At 46.3% G+C, this 13222-nt stretch overlaps 2 non-coding genes across 2 annotated transcripts; both read left to right on the plus strand.

The window, feature by feature from the left end:
• Positions 1-7500: 7500 nt before the first annotated feature.
• Positions 7501-7603, plus strand: LOC112206550 (U6 spliceosomal RNA). Its single transcript, XR_002940974.1, has one exon. It is a non-coding gene; the product is annotated as a U6 spliceosomal RNA (small nuclear RNA).
• Positions 7604-10177: 2574 nt separating this feature from the next.
• On the plus strand, positions 10178-10239 carry LOC112206567 (U7 small nuclear RNA). Its single transcript, XR_002940986.1, has one exon. It is a non-coding gene; the product is annotated as a U7 small nuclear RNA (small nuclear RNA).
• Positions 10240-13222: the final 2983 nt, after the last annotated feature.

Genomic DNA, 13222 nt, shown 5'->3' on the forward strand with positions numbered 1-13222 from the left:
GCCCGCCTGCCACTCCCTTCCTGCCCTGTGGCCTGGTTCCTAACAGGCCATAGCCCAGTACCTGTCCACGGCCTGGGGGTTGGGGACCCCTGCTCTAGCCCATAAGACTAAGCCCTTTGTATGGTCTAAATGTTTCCTCCAAAATTCATGTGTTGAAACTTAATGGCCAGAGTGACAGTATTAAGAGGTGGGGCCTTTGGAGGTAATTAAGTCATGAGATTAGAGCCCTTGTAGAGGGGATTTGGCCCCTTATAAAAGGGCCTGCTGGGTGCAGTGGCTCACACCTATAATCCCAGCACTTTAGAAGGTCTAGGAGGGAGGATCACTTGAGCCTAGAAGTTTGAGACCAGACTGGGTTACATAGTGAGACTCTGTCTCTACAAAACACTTAAAAATTAGCTAGGTGTGGTGGTGCATTCCCACAGTCCCAGCTACTCGGGAGGTTGAGGTGAGAGGATTGCTTGAGCTCCGGAGGTAGAGGCTGCAGTGAGCTGTGATCGCACCACTGCACCTGGCACCAACATTTAATTTTTAAAAAGTATTCATTTAGTATGAATTTTAGACTTAAGAAGAGCTGCAAAAATGGTACAGAGTCCTCTTGTATCCTCACCTTCCTTCTTCTATTGCTAACAGTCTGCATACTTATAGAGTACAATGACCAAGAACAGAAAATTTCAACACTGGTACATTATTATCATTACTACTACTACTACAGACCTCATTTAAATTTCATTGCTGCTCTCCTCAATGTCTCTTTTGTGTTCCATGATCCCTCCCAGGGTTCCACACTGGATGTGATTGATTGTTCTTTGTCTTTAGTGTCTTCCAGCCTGTGCCAGTTTTCTTTCCTTGTGGGGTTTTTTTTTTTTTTTTTTGAGACAGAGTCTTGCTCTGTCTCCCAGGCTGGAGTACAGCAGCACTATCTAAGCTCACTGCAACCTCCGCCTCCAAGGTTCAAGCGACTCTTATGCCTCAGCCTCCCGAGTAGATGGAATTACAGGCACCCACCACCACACCCGGCTAATTTTTGTATTTTTAGTAGAGACCAGGTTTCACCATGTTGGCCAGGCTGGTCTTGAACACCTGACTTCAAGCGATCCACCCACCTTGGCCTCCCAAAGTGCTGGGATTACAGGCATGAGCCATCACACCCAGCCAAGAATTATCTTTCAAAACAATTTATTGATATATTTGGTACATGTAACCCTCCACTTTTTTTTTTTTTTTTCTTTTGAGATAGGGTCCTGCTATGCTGCCTAGGCTGGAGTGCAGTGGCTATTCACATAGTGCATTACGACCTTGAACTCCTAGACTCAAGCAATCCTCCTCTCTCAGCCTCCTGAGTAGCCGGGACTAGAGGAATGTGCTACCATGCCCAGCTGAGACTTTGTTTTGAAGCCAATTTTTTAAATTATATGTAATTTTTTACTTTCTTTATATTTCATTCTTTATTTTTTATTTTTTGACACAGAGTCTTGCTCTGTCGCCCAGGCTTTGCCTCAGTATCCCTAGTGACTGAGATTACAGGTGTGTGCCACTACGCCCAGCTCTAATTTTTTACTTTCTCCAGTGGTTTCAAAACCAAACCTCCAGTTCAAATGCAACTTTAAAAATTATACTGCTACAACTTATGGATATTAAAATTACCCAAAGCTACAAACTATTTTCCTTTCTTTTACCCTATATTGACATATAATCAGACATACTGACCAATGAGAACATCTTCCTTCAGTCTCAGGTCCTGAAGAACAAAGGTTCTATTTTAACAACTGAAAATTTGAATCGAGTTTTGTAGCTTTTTTTTTTTTTTTTTTTTGTGAGACGGAGTCTTGCTCTGTCACCCAGGCTGGACTGCAGTGGCGCGATCTCCACTCAATGCAAGCTCCGCCTCCCGGGTTCACGCCATTCTCCTGCCTCAGCCTCCGGAGTAGCTGGGACTATAGGCGCCTGCCACCACGCCCGGCTAATTTTTTGTATTTTTAGTAGAGACGGGGTTTCACCGTGTTAGCCAGGATGGTCTTGATCTCCTGACCTCGTGATCCGCCCGCCTCGGCCTCCCAAAGTGCTGGGATTACAGGCGTGAGCCACCGCGCCCAGCTGAGTTTGTAGTTTTTTACTGAGTATTTTCAATTCTGGGACTTCATTCTGGAGAGTCATGTCATAAGCAAGCCAATTTTTTTACGTGAGGATGTGTTTTGCAGCTTTGCTTGCAACTGTGAAAATTGGAAATAAACTCAATGTCCATCAGTAGGGAAGTGATTAATTATATTGTATATCCACATGGAAAAGTGAGGGACTAATTAAAAAAAAAAAAAAATGGCCAGGCGTGGTGGCTCACGCCTCTAATCCCAGCACTTTGGGAGGCTGAGGCGGGTGGATCACCTGAGGTCAGGAGTTCGAGACCAGCCTGGCCAACATGGTGAAACCCCATCTCCACTAAAAACACAAAAATTAGCCAGGTGGTGGTGCACACCTGTAATCCCAGCTACTTGGGAGGCTGAGGCAGGACAATCACTTGAACCCAGGAGGCAAAGGTTGCAGTGAGCTGAGATTGGGCCACTGCACTCCAGCCTGGGTGATGGAGTAAGACTCCAACTCAAAAAAAAAAAAAAAAAAAAAATGAGGCAGAAAGTTTATGTAATGACATAGAAAGTTATGTAGACCAGTGCTAGAAAGTGCTACCCAATAGAACTTTCTGCAATGATGGAATGTTCTATGCTGTGCTGTCCAATACAGTAGCCACTAGTCACATGTAGTACTTGAAATGTGGCAAGTGCAATGGAGAAACTGAGTGTGTAATGTAACTAAAGTAATTATTTATTTTATGTTATTCATTAATTTATTTTTAGAGACAGGGTCTTGCAATCTTGCCCAGGCTGGTCTTGAACTTCTGGCCTCGAGGAATTCTCCTTCCTCAGCCTCCCAAGAAGCTGGGATGTTAGGTGTGTGCCACTGCACCCCAATATTTATTTGAATTTAAATTCCCACATGTGGCCTGTGATATTGTACTGGACCTCACATATTTTAAATGTCTTTTGAGGACAGGCTAGTTGAAAAATGAAGAGTATTATTCCTCTAAAAGATAATAAATAATATATGTTAATTTAGAAATTTTTAAAAGTCAGACAGAAAATACACTGAACTAGTAATAGTGGGTTTCCCTGAGATATGCTGAAGACTTTTTTTTTTTTTTTTTTTTTTTGAGACAGAGTCTCCTTTTGTTTCCGAGGCTAGAGTGCAGTGGCAGGATCTCGGCTCCCTGCAACCTCTGCCTCCTGGGGTCAAGTGATTCTCCTGCCTCTGCTTCCCGAGTAGCTGGGACTACAGGCGTGCGCCACCATGCCCGGCCAATTTTTGTATTTTTAGTAGAGACAGGGTTTCACCATATTGGCCAGGCTGGTCTTGAACTCCTGACCTTGTGATCCACCCACCTCAGCCTCCCAAAGTGCTGGGATTATAGGTATGAGCCACTGTGCCTGGCCATGTTGAAGACTTTTAATACCATATATTCATACAGTATTTGAATTTTTAAATAAGGAACATAATTTGTTTTGAAATAAACACTACAAAATAAAGTCAAACTCTGAAATTCTAAATTGCTTCAAGTTAAATGAACCGAGAGCGTGGTTGGAGGAGAAACCTGAGAGAATCTTCTGGAAGAATTACCAGAATTTCATGTACTCTGAGGAAGATGCTGGGGCTGACAGGTTTGAAGCCACCAGGTGGGGTTAACAGGGTACCATAGGGGCTCTTAGGAGGTGGGTTTAGGAAACAATTTTCTTTTTTATTTTTTTTACGATGGAGTTTCACTCTTGTTGCCCAGGCTGGAGTGCAATGGTGCAATCTCAGCTCACCACAACCTCTGCATCCTGGGTTCAAGTGATTCTCCTGCCTCTGCTTCCTGAGTAGCTGGGATTACAGGCATGTGCCACCATGCCTGGCTAATTTTGTATTTATAGTAGAGATGGGGTTTCTCCATGTTGGTCAGGCTGGTCTCGAGCTCCTGACCTCAGGTGATCCGCCCACCTCGGCCGCCCAAAGTGCTGGGATTACAGGTGTGAGCCACCACGCCCAGCCTAGGAAACAATTTTCATAGAGACAAAGAAAGCTGAACTCTACTGCTCTGCTCCTCTGGTGGGTTGCAAATTCTAGTATAGTGTCTTCTTACTGTATCCCAGTGCTTAGCACAATGACTAGCACAGAATCACTGTGCAGTAGACAGGAATGAAAGCCTGACAAGATGCTTCAAAGCCTTCATTACTGGGAATTCAGCATCCAAGTTTAAACATGGTCTCTGTTGGTACCAAAGCGCACCCAGGTTTTAAGTATTTTAAAAGAGTGCCCAAAATATAATGGAAAGAGGCCGATACTTTCTTTTGCTAGGCCCTCCCTGCCAAGTCTAATAAACTGATAGATGTAAATTAGCATTGGGAGGATGGGCATTGTGGGGAAGGACAGAAATCTCTCTTTGCCTTCAGGAAGTTGCAATTAGGTAGATTGACATTGTGGGATAGAGGTAGGGGTGAGGATAACAGATTTTTTTTTTTTTTTTTTTTTTTTTTTTTGAGATGGAGTCTTGTTCTGTCAAGCAGGCTGGAGTGCAGTGGCGTGATCTCGGCTCACTGCAGCCTCCGCCTCCTGGGTTCAAGTGATTCTCCTGCCTCAGCCTCCTGAGTAGCTGGGATTACAGGCAGTGCCACCACACCCAGCTAATTTTTGTTGTTGTTGTATTTTTAGTAGAGACAGGATTTCCCCAGGCTGGTCTCGAACTCCCGACCTCAAGTGATCCACCTGCCTTGGCCTCCCAAAGTGCTGGGATTACAGGTGTGAGCCACTGCACCCGGCCTGAGGATAACATAGATCTAAAGCCCCTTGATGTGGAGAGTTTTTTCTTAAACTTTAAAGGTAACGGTATTCTCCACACTAGCAGGCGCAGAGGAATTTCAGGGAGTGCTCTGATTAGTGTAGTGTGATTTCTTGTTCATCCCTGAACCATGAGGAAGGCAGTGTTGATGGTAGGGGCGTGGAATACAGGTCTCTGATTGGCTGAATTGGGTGGGTAGATGGGGCGTGTGCAGTAAGGCAACATGATTGACAGCTTCCCCATGCCCTAGTGGAGTCAGGAAGAAGTTCCCTAAAGGTAGTGGGATGGCTGATGGAGGAAAAATTTTGCCGGGAAGACGAGAGCAATGTGCCGCACAGCTCCAGGGGCCGCCATTCTCACAGAATCACACAGATATGTACATCCTTCTTCCTTGCTTAAAATTCCCAAACTGCACCTCAGCTGCCCAGTATTAATACAGTAAAACAGACTTACCCATCCCTATGGGAGTCACCTCAGCCTCAGAGGCACCCCTGTCTCCATCCCATTATCTCTGGATGACGTGGCTTCTGCTGATTTAGTCAGGATGTGGCTTCTCAGGAGCTAGTAGCCTGTGGCCAAAGGATACACTTATTTACCCCTAAATTATACACTCCTATTATATCCACAATTATGTACTCCACACAGTATATGGTGGTCCAGTGTATAAATATGGAGGCATAACCAGATAATTGGAATCTAATCATTCTACAAATATTAACTAGGGCCCCACCACATGTTGGACCTTTGTTTTTCTCTCTCTAGGTCTCAATTTCCTCATCTATGAAATGAACATAATGCCGTTTGAGGATTCAGAGGCAGTACACATCAAATGTTTAACACAAGTACCTGGCACCCAGCACACACTCAATAAACAATAGTTGTGCTGGGCATGGTGGATCACGCCTGTCATCCTATGGGAGGCCGAGGTAGGTGGATCACTTGAGCCCAGGGTCTCACTATGTTGTCCAGCCTAGGAGACTAGCCTGGGCAACATAGTGAGACACTGTCTCTACAAAAAGTACAAAACATTAGCCAAGTGTGGTGTCTGCCTGTATCCTAGCTACTTGGGAGGCTGAGATAGGAGGATTGCTTAAGCCGAGGAGCTTGAGGCTGCAGTGAGCTATGATCACACCACTGCACTCCAGCCTGAGCCACAGAGCAAGACTGTCTCAAAACAAAAACAAAAAACTAAAAAAAAACCCCACAGCTGTTATTAGTGTTCCACCATGCCTGGTGACCCTCAGTTATGTAGTTACTGAGTTTTTTGTTTTTATTTTTTTTGAGACAGTCTCTCTCTGTGATCCATGTTGGAGTGCCGTGGCACAATCTTGGCTCACTGCAACCTCTGCCTCCCGATTCAAGCAATTCTCCCGCCTCAGCCTCCTGAGTAGCTGGGATTACAAGCACGTGCCACCATGCCTGGCTAATTTTTATATTTTTAGTAGAGACAGGGTTTCACCATGTTGGTCAGGCTGGTCTCAAACTCCTGACCTCGTGATCCACCTGCATCGGCCTCCCAAAGCCCTGGGATTACAGGCATGAGCCACAGCGCCCGGCCTGAGTTTTAAGTATGTTACATTATATGTAGGATGCCAAGAAAATAAGACATACTTCTTTCCCTTCCGGAAAAAGCAGGCCATTTGGGAAGGCAAGTCTCTCACTTGTATAGATCAGAGATAATCCCAAGAAGTGGGTGCCAAGGCACTCCTAGATAAGCTGCCCCTGCTCCTAGAAACCTGATTGGTTGCAGTGAAGGCCAGTTGGGAAAGCAACCCTATTGTATGCCCTCAGCTATGGAGTCCTCACAGTCACGGTCACAGGGTATTGCTTCATTAAGCTTCTCTGCTCTTCTTCTCCATGAATAGACTGTCTCTCCATCAATCCAATTCTTTGTGTGTGTGTGTGTGTGTGTGTGTGTGTGTGTGTGTGTGTGTGTGTGTGTTTGAAATGGAGTTTCCCTCTTGTTGCCCAGGCTGGAGTTCGGTGGCATGATCTCGGCTCACTGCAACCTCTGCCTCCCAGGTTCAAGTAATTCTCCTGCCTCTGCCTCCTGAGTAGCTGGAATTATAGGCGCCCGCCACTATGCCCAGCTAATTCTTTGTATTTTTATTAATTTTGAGATCAAGTCTCTCTGTCACCCAGGCTGGAGTGCAATGCCACGGTCTCAGCCCACTGCAACCTCCTCCTACTGGGTTCAAGCAATTCTCCTGCCTCAGCCTCCTGAGTAGCTGGGATTACAGGTGCCCACGACCGCGCCCAGCTGATTTTTGTATTTTTAGTAGAGACAGGGTTTCACCATGTTGGCCAGGCTGGTCTCAAACTCCTGACCTTGTGATCCGCCCACCTCGGCCTCCCAAAGTGCTGAGATTACAGGCCTGAGCCACTGCGCCCAGCCTAATTTTTTGTATTTTTAGTAGAGACAGGATTTCATCATGTTGGCCAGGCTGGTCTCAAATTCCTGACCTCAGGTGATCTGCCTGCCTCAGCCTCCCAAAGTGCTGGGATTACAGGTGTGAGCCACCGTGCCTGGCCTCTCAATCCAATTCTTTGGATTCCCAGCAAACAGTTTGATTGTTTTCAAAATCTATCAGAGATGAATACATGGTAATTGACTCATTCAAAAATATATATTGACTGCTGGCTTCACCAGCACATATGCCAAAAACTGGAACGATACAGAGATTAGCATGGCCCCTGAGCAAGGGTGACTGGCAAATTCACAAAGCGTTTCATATGTGTATATATATTGAGCACCTACTATGCATTACACATGCCTATAAGCAAAAGGGAGGCAGGAGTGAGCAAGGCAGATATTGACTTTTTGTTTTTTGTTTTTTTTTCAAGATGGAGTCTTGTTCTGTCATCCAGGCTGGAGTGCAGTGGTATGATCCGGGCTCACTGCAACCTCTGCCTCCCAAGTTCAAATGATTCTTCTGTCTCAGTCTCCCAAGTAGAATGGGATTACAGGCACGCACCACCACACCCGGGTAATTCTTGTATTCTTAGTAGAGACGGGGTTTCACCATGTTGGCCTGGCTGGTCTTGAACTCTTGACCTCGTGGTTCGCCTGCCTCGGCCTCCCAGAGTGCTGGGATTACAGGTGTGAGCCACCGCACCCGGCCCCAGATATTGACATTTTGATGGGAAAGAAGGACAACAAACAGAAATAGATACACAATCTTTCAGGAAATGATAGAGCTCTAAAGAAAAAGAAAGCAAGGTAAGGGGGAGCATAGGGACTTAAAAATATGTCTGCAAATTCCTTGACACTCCTCCCTGCAGAGGATGAAGCTAGTTTCCTTCTCCTTGAGCATGGGCAGATCTGCATGCCCACATCTAGTGAACAGAATACAGCCGAGTGATGTAATGTCGCTTCTGAGGGTCCGTTTTTGCCCAGCTCTCTTTCTGTCTCTTGGGATGCTTGCCCTTGGAATCCAGCCACCATGTTGAGGGAAGCCCAAGCCACAAGGAAGCCACATTAGAGGTTCTGAGTGAGTGACAGCCTCAGCTGCACTTGGGTGACAAAGAGCATGTGATCTGTCCTCAGCCTCTGACTCTTTTTTGTTTTTGTTTTTTTGAGGTGGAGTTTTGCTTTTTGCCCAGGCTGGAGTGCAATGGCACGATCTCAGCTCACTGCAACCTCCACCTCCCGGGTTCAAGCGATTCTCCTGACTCAGCCTCCCGAGTAGCTGGGATTACAGGGGCGCACCATTATGCCCCGCTAATTTTTGTATTTTTAGTAGAGACAGGGGTTTTGCCCTGTTGGCCAGGCTGGTCTTGAACTCCTGACCTCAGGTGATCCGCCTGCCCTGGCCTCCCAAAGTGGTGGGATTACAGGCGTGAGCCACCGTGCCCAGCCTAGCCTCTGACTCTTAACAGCTGTAGTCCCAATAATTGTGGACGGAGAAAGCTGTCTCCACTATGCCCTTTCTGAATTCCTGGCTCAAAGAAGCCAGGTGAAATGATAAATCATGATTATTGTTTTAAGCCATTCATCTGGGGGATAATCTTTTACACAGTAAGGAATAGTTAATAAAGGGGAGAGGGCGGGGCATGGTGACTCACGCCTGTAATCCCAGCACTTTGGGAGGCCAAGGCAGGCTGCTCCCTTGAGGTCAGGAGTTTGCGACCAGCCTGGCCCACATGGTGAAACCCTGTCTCTACTAAAAATACAAAAATTAGCTGGGCATGGTGGTGGGTGCCTACAGTCCCAGCTACTTGGGAGGCTGAGACAGGAGAGTCGCTTCAGCCCAACAGGCGGAGGCTGCAGTGAGCTGAGATCCCACCATTGTACTCCAGCGTGGGTGACAGAATGAAACTCTGTCTCAAAATAAATAAATAAATAAATAAAAGATAAAGGGGCGAGAGACTGAGGTGGAAGGTGGTAGGAGAGTGAGTGCTAATTAAACAGGGTGGTCACGGCAGACCTTTCTGATGAGGGGATATCTGAGCAGAGACCTGGATGAAGTGGGGCAGCAAGTGACGTGGATACAGGGCAGAAGCTTTCAAGGGGAGAGAAGGGCCAGGGCAAAGGCCCTGGTGCAGGAGTGCGCTTGTGGTTCAGTACAGGGGCCAGTATGGCTGGAGCAATATGGAAGAGAAACACAGTGGCAGGAAATAAGATTAAAAAAGGGGGTGAGGAGAAATTGCAGGCTATGTAGACCTTTGCAGGGAATTGAGCAGAGAATGCTGCAATATGATCTCAGCTGAAGTTAAGGCTACTTCGGCTGCTGTACAGAAAAATAGCGGTTTGTGAAAGCATGGAAGGAGGGAGAAGCCAGCTGGGAGGCTACAATGGTTGTCCAGGTGAGACATGGACGGTGGCCAGCACTAGTGAGGTGGAGGAAGTGAGAGGTGGTCAGAATATGGATATATTCAAGGTAATGCTGATTGGACTCACTTTTTGATAGAAGCAGGGTATCAGAGAAGCAGAGGCTGGCAGAGCGGATGAGCTCTAGGCGGGACTCAACGTGTGGACCGTAGACCAGCAGCATCAGCAGCATCTGCATCACGTATGAGAAATGAAGACTCTCGGGCGCTGCCTCTACCTACTGAATTTTAGCAAGACTACCAGGTGTTCCCCATGCACATCAAACTTTGAGAAATGCTATTCTAGGTTGCTCTCAAGTCTGGCTGCAGATTTGAAACACCTGGCAAGCTTTTAAGACACGTACCAACGCTAGGTCTGGAGGTGGAGGGGCTGTGTTTGTTGGTATTCATATTTTTTAGCTCCTCAAGTGACCCTCATCTAATCCTTGGATCCCCATCCAGCCTTTCCACAAACTCTATTGGTTCTGACCTTAAAATATATCCCAGTGTTACAGCTCTTTTAGAATTTGTCTAGCAGGCTTTCCGGTTTTTGCCGGAAAGCCCCTCTCACGCTTAAAATAATAATAATAATAAAATAAAATATATCTTAAGTCTCACGCCTGCAATCCCAGCACTTTGGGAGGCTGAGGCGGGGCAGATCACTTGAGGTCAGGAGTTCGAGACCAGCCTGGCCAATGTGGTGAAACCCCATCTCTCCTAAAAATACAAAAATTAGCAGGGTATGGTGGTGGGCACCTGTAGTCCCAGCTACTCAGGAGGCTGAGGCAGGAGAATTGCTTGAACCTGGGAGGCAGAGGTTGCGGTGAGCTGAGATCGTACCACGGCATTCCAGCCTGGGTGACAGAGTGAGACTGACTCAAAAAAAAAAAAAAAAAAAAGAGATGAGGTCTTGCTATGTTGACCAGGCTGGTCTCGAATTCCTAGCCTCAAGTGATTCTGCTGCCTCAGCCTCCTGAGTAGATGGGACTACAGTTGTGAGCCACAGTGCCTGGCTCCCACCCTCATTTATGTTATTTTTGGATTGAGTTTTCCTTTTGATGTAGTTTTTTGTTTGCTTGTTTGTTTTGAGACAGGGTCTCACTCTGCCACCCAGGCTGGAGTGCAATGGTGTGATCTCAGCTCATTGTAACCTCGGCTTACTGCAACCTCCGCCTCCTGGGTTCAAGTGATTCTCCTGCCTCAGCCTCCCAAGTAGCTGGGATTACAGGCGTGCACCACCATGCCCAACTAATTTTGGTATTTTTTGGTAGAGACTGGGTTTCACCATTTTGGCCAAGCTGGTCTCAAACTCCTGGCCTCAAGTGATCTGCCCACCTCAGCCTCCCAGAGCCTGGGATTACAGGCGTGAGCTGACGTGTTTTAACTCATCTATCAATTTGTGTTACTATCAGGAGGCACACCAGTTCCAGCACTCTGAAGAGCTGCCATGGGACACCCTTTTTATAACCACACCATCCTTCTACACCTAAGTGAAGATCTGGTGCTGGGATTACAAGGGGAGGATGAGTGAACTCAGGTGTGATGATTGAAGACTTGTGGGCAAAGAGACCCAGCAGGTCAAGATAGAGACATTTTTCCAACCTCCATCTAGAACTCAATGAGGATAGCAAATACATTTCATCTGATTGTGCTCACTCCACCCAACTGCCTGGCAGGCTGGATTGTGAAGGCCTCTAAGGCATATCAGGGCTCAGCTGAAGAGTGTAATGGTTGATTAGTGATGCCTCTTGTGGACACAGGCCAATGGGAGGGGGTGCCTGTGCTGGAGAGTGTTGTTAGTGTCGGGGCTGATTGTCTACCAAGAGGGCGGGGGAACGCCCTAGGGGAATGGGACAGAAAGCCGAAATCAGACACCCATACATATTTTTTTTGTTTTTGAGATGGAGTTTCGCTCTTGTTGCCCAGGGTGGAGTGCAGTGGTGCAATCTCGGCTCACTGCAACCTCTGCCTCCTGGGTTCAAGCAATTCTCCTGCCTCAGCCTCCTGAGTAGCTGGGATTAACAGGCACTCGCCACCACTAATTTTTGTATTTTTAGTAGAGACGGGGTTTCGCCATGTTGGCCAGGCTGGTCTTGAACTCCTGACCTCGGGTGATCTGCCCACCTCAGCCTCCCAAAGTGCTGGGATTACAGGTGTGAGCCACCACCCCTGGCCCAATATATATTGGATATTAGATCTGAGATACTCCATCTTTGGAATGTTTATACCATCTGCCTTTAGTTGTGCTCAGTAACAAGAATCATGACTTCCTTATAAATGCATAAAATCTCAGGGAGACAGAGAATTATGTCTGTGTGAGGATTTACAGTAGTGCTTAAAAATCCAGGATTGATTACAAGCTATCCCAGATGGCTTCAAACACAACAATACTGAAAGGAAGCAAGTTTATCATCAAAGAGAAAACTAGGAAGCAACTGTGGGAAATCACAGTTTGTCTAGATAAGAGAAGTCTACAAAGAGACAGCAGGAGGCATTTGAACTGTTTTGTATTCTTATTGTAGTGGTGGTTACACAACTCTGAAAGTATGTTAAAACTCATAGAACGTACATACATATATAAAGTCAATAATTAAAAAATCTAAAATCTATTTAGCCATGAAATATGATGCTATAGAACTTGGTTTGCTGCTGGGCATGGTGGCTCATGCCTATAATCCCGGCACTTTGGGAGGCCGAGGTGAGTGGATCATGAGGTCAGGAGTTCAAGACCAGCCTGGCCAACATAGTGAAACCCTGTCTCTACTAAAAATACAAAAATTAGCCAGGTGTGGTGGCGCATGCCTGTAGTTCCAGCTACTCGAGAGGCTGAGGCAGGAGAATCTCTTGAACCTGGGAGGCGGAGGTTGTGGTGAGCCGAGATCATGCCACTGTACCCCAGCCTGGGCAACAGAGCCAAAAAAAAAAAAAAAACATAAAAAAGTTGGTTTGCCAAAATGTGGTACACACAGAGCTTGTGGTACACACAGAGCTGGTTGTACACAAGATGATATAAGACGAAACGTAGATGAACATTTGAATTGTATAGTTACGTATTTGCATTAATTCATATTAGAAGAATGTCTAGTTTATCAAGCCTATAACTTCAAAAAGACAATTATATAAGGTTAGGCTAAGTAGAAATTTGAGTTGCTTTAAAGGAAAATATAAAGTAAATAATTATACAGGTTTTATGCATGTAGACAAGATTTTTGATCGGGGTATAGGAATAAAGTTATTTGTCTGAAAATCCTACCTTGACTGAGTGTGGTGGCTCATGCTTGTAATCCCAGAATTTGTGGGGGGCGGCCAAGACAGGAGGATTGCTTGACCCCAGGAATTTGAGGCCAGCCCTGGCAACACAGTGAGACCCTGTCTCTACAAAAAAAATAGAAAAATTAGCCAGGCATGGTGGCGCGTGCCTGTGGTCCCTGATACTCCAGAGGACGTGGTAGGAGGATGGCTTCAGCCCAGGAATTTGAGGCTGCAGTGAGCTACAACTGTGCTACTGCACTCCAGCTTGGGTGACAGAGTGAGACCCAATCTCAAAAA

This window comes from Pan troglodytes, chromosome 21 (assembly GCF_028858775.2).
Source record: "Pan troglodytes isolate AG18354 chromosome 21, NHGRI_mPanTro3-v2.0_pri, whole genome shotgun sequence".
Lineage (NCBI taxonomy): Eukaryota > Metazoa > Chordata > Mammalia > Primates > Hominidae > Pan > Pan troglodytes.